This window comes from Pituophis catenifer, unplaced genomic scaffold (assembly GCF_029215685.1).
Source record: "Pituophis catenifer annectens isolate HBS135680 unplaced genomic scaffold, rPitCat1.0.hap2 SCAF_2, whole genome shotgun sequence".
Classification (NCBI taxonomy): domain Eukaryota; kingdom Metazoa; phylum Chordata; class Lepidosauria; order Squamata; family Colubridae; genus Pituophis; species Pituophis catenifer.
The window spans coordinates 15,302,792-15,309,358 of NW_027256882.1; positions in this window are offsets into that span (position 1 = coordinate 15,302,792).

The following is a 6,567-nucleotide window of genomic DNA, read 5'->3' on the forward strand; positions in this document are numbered from 1 at the left end:
GTTTATATTGCACAAGTGAAGCCACCCTTGGAATGCTGGGTACAACTCTGGGGACCACGATACAAAACAGACGCTGAGACCCTAGAAAGTGTGCAGAGAAGAGCAACAAAAGATCATAAAGGATCCTGAGGCCAAATCTTATATGGGAAGAGACTGAGGGAGGGAGGGATCTCTAGCCTCTGGCAGAGAAGAATCGGGGGGGGGGGACCCATGATAACTGCCTTCCAGTACTTAGGGGGGGCTGCCACAAAGAAGAGGGGATCGGCTTCTTCCCCAAAGCTGCAGAGGGCAGGAGAAAAGAAAAATGGGTGGAAGCTTCTTAAAGAGAGATCCAACCTAGAAGTAAGGAGAAAATTTCTAAAACCTTTGAATTGATATGCTCAAATAGGGATTGAATTCTCACCAAATGCTTTAAAGCAGCCGTCTCCAACCTTCTGGCTTCCCTGGGTAGCACTGAGTGAAAAGGGATTGTCATGGACTGCAGATAAATTATAGAATATAGTCAGTAAACCCTTCTATTGTTTTTTTTACATTGTTTATTATGACATTAAAAGTTTGGTGGGTTACATGATTAGCTGCCCAAGGCTGAATGCGACTCTTGTGTTGCAGGTGGAAACTCTCCACTTTTTAGGCTGTCAAAGATGGGAGCTCTTGAGGGCATCTGGGGAGCCCAAAAGGAATTGGGGTGAAAGACCCCCCTTTTCACTCCTCTCCCAGAAAGCATCCACTACACAGGTAGTCCTCGATTTACAACAGTTCATTTATTGACCTTTCAAAGTTACGGTACTGAAAAAGGGAGATATGACCATTGTTCACACGTAGACCGTTTCAGCATCTTCATGGCTCATGTGATTTACATTCGGACGCTTGGCAACTGCCTCATACTTATGACGGTTGCAGAGTCCCAGTCATGTGGTCCCCTTTTGCGACCTTTTGACAAAGTCAGTGGGGAAGCCAGTTTCAATTAATAGCTGTGTTATTAACTTAACAACTGTGGCAAGAATGGTTGTAAAATGGGGTAAAACTCGCTTAATAAATTTCTCGCATAGCAACATAAATTTTGGGCTCAATTGTGGTCGTAGGTTGAAGACTTTCTGTAATATGGGGGACATCTTTCCCATCAATCAGGGGTCTCCCCACTCTTGGGCCACTGCATCATATGGGCAGCTGAGGAGCCCAGAGAGGATCTCCCAGAAGAGGAGAAGCTGTCCTTCTGCAAGGGGACCAGGACGGCTATGGCCGGTCACTGAACTCCTGTCTCCCAAAGGGCCACTGGGTGAGGCTCAGAGACCACCATTTGGCCAGCAGCTGAGGAAAAGGTGGATATGATATATGAGGGAAAAGGTGGATATGTTGCTGCCACCACCAAGCCAAGACCAATGGCCATTTTACGGAAGATGAGCTGGTGATGCTAGAGAAACATCTGGACATAGGAACAAAATGGCTGCCTTCTCCCCAAAGGAGCACACAGGAACCCTCCCCAGTTCTTGCTCCTTCCAGGTTTTGCCTTCGTTCCTCCCCTTCCTCCCACTCAAAGAGAAATCGGGGTCTCTAATCAACAAGGAGGGGAAATTCTGTGCTATTCCCAACTTCCCATAACAGGCAGAAACTGTCAGGTGAGAAGAAAGCAAAAGCATTTATTTTCAGCAAACTATTTTCGTATTCTTACAGTAGGTGGGGAACGGTTAAGGGGAAAGGAGCCAGGCCAAACTGTGGATCTCCTGTTCCATTTTGCTTAGAATTAATCATTTTATTTTATTCAAAAGATTATTCAAAAGAATTGAGCAGAGACAGAACAAAACTAAACAAAATTATTGGGGAAAAAATTAATTTAAAAAAAGGAAAACACATATTACGTCTCCCTAGTTGAACACTAAGAAACCTATGGGAACAATAATAGCTTCCTGCCTTGCAAAAGAGGTTTAAAATTTATAATCTTGTACATCTATTTGCAACCTAATTGACCTGTCATAGATTACATATGTGAAAGGAAAAATAGTTAATAGGTTGAAAAACAGCAAAGTTAAAATGCAAAGTAACTGTTAACAGTCTCTTATTATAATTTATTCATAGAAAGTCTCCACGGTTCCTTATTTTAGCACAAATCACTCCGATCAGATCAAATACTCTTTGTTTGGTTCTTAACACTGTAGTAAAACCTTTCCTTAGGATTTTAAGTAGGAACTTTACCAACAATTGCATCTCATTTCCACAGTTCAGGAGTCTCTGCTGTAAATATCTCTGCAATGTCTCTGCATCCATGTTGAATAATCTCAGAGTTCCTTGTGTCCGTATTCTTTTCCATCTTTTCTGACAAACCAACTACTTTCTTCTTCGTATCTGACAGCCACAAATCCAATTCCTCAATTCCTCAAATTGCAAATCAGGTCTGATTGTTATTTCCTGCTTTGGGAGATCATCTTGATTTTCCAGAACCGTTCTTGAGCCATCAATTTTTTTGTTTATATTTTCAAGTAAAACCTGTACGATGGAGAGTTTTCTTTCAATTACCTCCCAAAATAATTGATCTCCTTTCAAAGACACAAAAAACACTTTTTGTTCTCTCCTCATGGACAAGAAAAGCAGATAAGCAACAGCTTCTACAGGGAAAGAGGTTGTCCCCCCCCCCCCCCCCCCCCCCCAGGATTAAAGAAAGGAAAATTTTCCCATTGAAAAATTAAGGGATAAATATTGAGGCTCTTTTTTAAAAAAGAGGAAGAAGCTAGAAAAAGCAAGATTGATAGTATACTGCTGTGTAAATGTACCTGTAAATCCACCGCAAGTTCCTTACAGTTAAAAAAGTAATTCTGAATATCATAGTGAAAAAGAACAGAAAAAAAACTTGTAAAAAGTCCAGTTATGCGTTATAAAATAGGAGATTGTCATAAAGCCATAGAATAAGAGATAGCAAATGAGACAGGAGCCCTTCAGGCCCTTCCAGCATGTGGAACCAGGGTATATTTTGGGTCTTTCATCGTTCATCCCAACGTAGATCCTGGATCTCAGCATGCTGGAAGGGTCTGAAGGGCTCCCCCTGACTAATGCAGAAGAAGGTCGATCCCATCTTCTCTCCTCAAGCTGGATGGTCCATTCGTGCTGCAAAGAGGAGGGAAAAGGCAGGCAGGGTCAGTCTGGGAGGAAGCCAAGAGGAAGAATCACACAATCCAGGCCGAGGGATCTGTAAAGATCAACCCAGGGAAGGAGCAGGAGGAGCAGCCTCAAGAGTGAGATTTCCAGAGCTACAAGAGGGGAGACGCAAGGCTGGGACTGGCCCACGTGTATGGATGCCTCCCCTCAAATACGTAAGTCCAATTCTACTCCATGTTGCCTCCAGAGACAGGTGCCCATGGATTCGTGGCCTCCAGAGAGCCCAGGTCTTCCTTCAGCATCTGGAGGGATGCCCAGCTGGGCTCAAGGAGGGGAGAGAAGCCCCCTCTCCATCCATTGACTCTGGGGCCCCAGGAAGTCCCTCCTCTGCCCCCTCCCTCCCCTCCCCCTTGCACTGGATCTCCTCTATGCAGGTCTCTGACCTCCTGATCCAAGACATTCAGATCCTAAGAGGGGCCACAATCTGGCCTTGAAGAACAAGAGCGTGGAGAACAGGCAGACCCTCCCCCACAGCCCCAATGCCCCTCCCCCAAACTTTTTGCTTTTCAGTGCTTGAGATGAACAGGAGAGGGAAGAGAGTTTCCCAAAGTATCTTCAACATCAGTTGTTCCTTGTTTCTCAAAGCCCTCCCCCCCCATACAGCCTCCAGAGGGGGAAACTCACCTGGGAGGGGGCTGCTAATTGATCTGGTTGCTTCCTGCATTGGAGAGAAAGACACCGAGTGAGTCTCTGCCTTGTCTGGGTCCTCTGAGGAGGACAAATCTCTTTCTTTACCAATCAACCTCTGCAGGTTCAAGACCTTCTCACAGGAGACCAGGCTGTGTCACCAGAAGAGTCTCTAACCACTGGGGCTCATGGCTTCACTGTGGATTTTCTAATTTCCCTCCCCAGAGCTGATGGGCTTTTTGCTCCAAAGATGGAAAAACAGCCATAAAAGGATAGACAATTTCAATTGAAGGCGCAATCTCAATAGATTTTTCTATTCTTTATCCGAGTTCCCTCCAAGTTAATTTATTTATTTTGTTCCTAACCTTTCTATTATTTTTATCAATCACTTCAAGGTGGTAAACTTAACTAATAGTCTTTCCTCCTCCTATTTTCACCCTTAACAACAACCCTGTGAGGTGTGTTGGGTTGAGAACGACGGGCTCTCAAAATCACCCAGCCAGTTCTTCAAAGATAAGGCGGGACTAGAACTCACGGTCCCCTGGTTTCTCTCAGGTGCCTTCACGACGAGGCCAAACGGTGCCAAATCTATTCTGTATTCAGCGGAACCAGACACAGAGGGAACACATGGTGGGTGGGTGTCTGTGTGCGTTAGGAAGCCCTTTAAAAACAGGAGTGGGGGGGTCTCTCCCTTTTTTCACCCCCTCCCATGCCCCCAAAAGTCTTGCTAAGAGTCAGGGTGGCCCTTCCTCATTGAGCAGCCGCTCCCTCTGACTTGCCAGCTCCGTTGTCATTTCTGCGGTCCTTGGTGCTTTGTGAGCTTGCCTGTTTTCTTGCGGATGTTGTAGTACCTGGTGCTTACAGACTAGCACTGATGATGTTACCTAGTTGGGCAATAAAACGTCTGCAATGAAACAAGCCAGCTCAGAGAGCACCAAGGACCCCTCATGTCAACCCTGAACTACAAATAATCTCCTTTAGGTACTTTTGTCGCTTTCTGGAGTAGAAAGAAAAGAAGATGGGGAGGTCAGTCAGTCTCTTGGCTGGAGGGGAAGAGACGGAGAAGACAGAGCATAGACCAATAAGGTTGGAGGGGACCTTGAGGTCTTCTAGTCCAACCTCCTGCTCAAGCAGGAGACCCTCTATCGTTCCGGATAAATGGCTGTCCAATCTCTTCTTGAAAACCTCCAGTGACTGGGCACTGTCAACTTCTGAAGGCAAGCCCTTCCGATGATTAATTGTTCTAACATGTCAGGAGATTTCTCCTTAGCTCAAGGTTGGAGCGCTCTTCAACTATCTTCCACTGGTGACTTCTCCTCCTGCCCTCTGGTGCTTTAGAGAAGAGATCGGCCCCCTCCCCTCTGTGACAGCCCCCCCAAATACTGGAAGGCTGTTCTCATATCACCCCCAGTCCTTCTCTTCATTAGACTAGACGTATCGAGTTTCCCTCAACCGTTCATTGTACGGTTCAGCCTCCAGGCCCGTAACCGTCTTCGTTGCTCTTCTCGACACTCTTTCTAGAGTCTCTCAACATCTTTTTTGTATCGTGTTGACCAAGACTGGAAGCAATATTCCAAATGTGGCCTCACAAATGCAATATAAAGCACTACTATTATGTGAAATTCCCTCTGTTGATGGAACCTAGGACTGCATTAGCTTTTTCGGCAGCTGCAGCAGACTGCTGGCTCATAGGTTCAGTGGTGATCTATTAGGACTCCTAGATCCCTCTCACAGATACTACCATTGAGCCAGAAACCACCCTGTTCTGTACTTGTACATCAGTTCCTTCAAACACAGGCACACAAACACACACACAAACGCAAACAAAATACACCCAAACAGTTTGACCCAAACTCTTTTAGCTAAGAAACATAGGAAAGAATTCTTAACACTTGGATCTCTCTCCACATACGGCAAGTAGTTCGGCAGTTCTTCAGCCAGAGATCATGGCAGACAGGAAGATACAGATCAGGGGTGAGATCCTTCTGGTTCGGACCGGCTCGGGCGAGTAGGTAGCGATGGTGGCGGGCAGTTCGGAGAACCGGTAGCAAAAATCCCTGCCCCCAGCCCCCCATGCCCAGCTGAGCCGCACGATCATCAGAGCCTTTTTTTTCTTTTAAATGGCTGACGAGCCAAGCTCTGACGATCCCAGCTGAGTTGCCTGCTAATCAGGCAACTCAGCTAGGATCGTCAGAGCCAAAGTTTTTTCTTTTAAATGGCTCTGACGATCCAAGCTCTGACGATCCCAGCTGAGTTGCCTGTCAATCAGGCAACTCAGCTGGGATTGTCAGAGCCTTTTGAAAGCATTTTTTTACATGGTTTTACATGTAAAAAATGGTTTTAAAAGTAAAAAAAAAAAAAAATTGGCCACGCCCACCCAGTCACATTACCCCCCACCACCAAGTCACGTCCACAGAACTGGTAGTAACAAATTTTAGATTTCACCCCTGATACAGATGGCTCCAAAGTCTCCTTTTTCAACCAGTTCAGAGGTAGAGAGCCTTGGGATGGGAGACCAAGAGGAGATCCAGCTGGCATCACCAAAGCTCCTTTCCTCTCAAAATGCTCACTACTGTTCCCTATTTTCACAGACTTCCCTAACCATGTTATGGCCAAGCCGTTGATTTCCAGCCACTTGGAAAATGGAACAGCTTCTCATCAGAGGGATCGTCCACCCAGCCGGGTCTTCTCATTCTTCTTGAGGATTCCTTGTATCAGATGCTTCTCCTTGGGGTCTCACTTCCTTCCCAAGAACAGTTTGGCTGTAAAGAAAAGGGAGCCCATCTTCCCCAG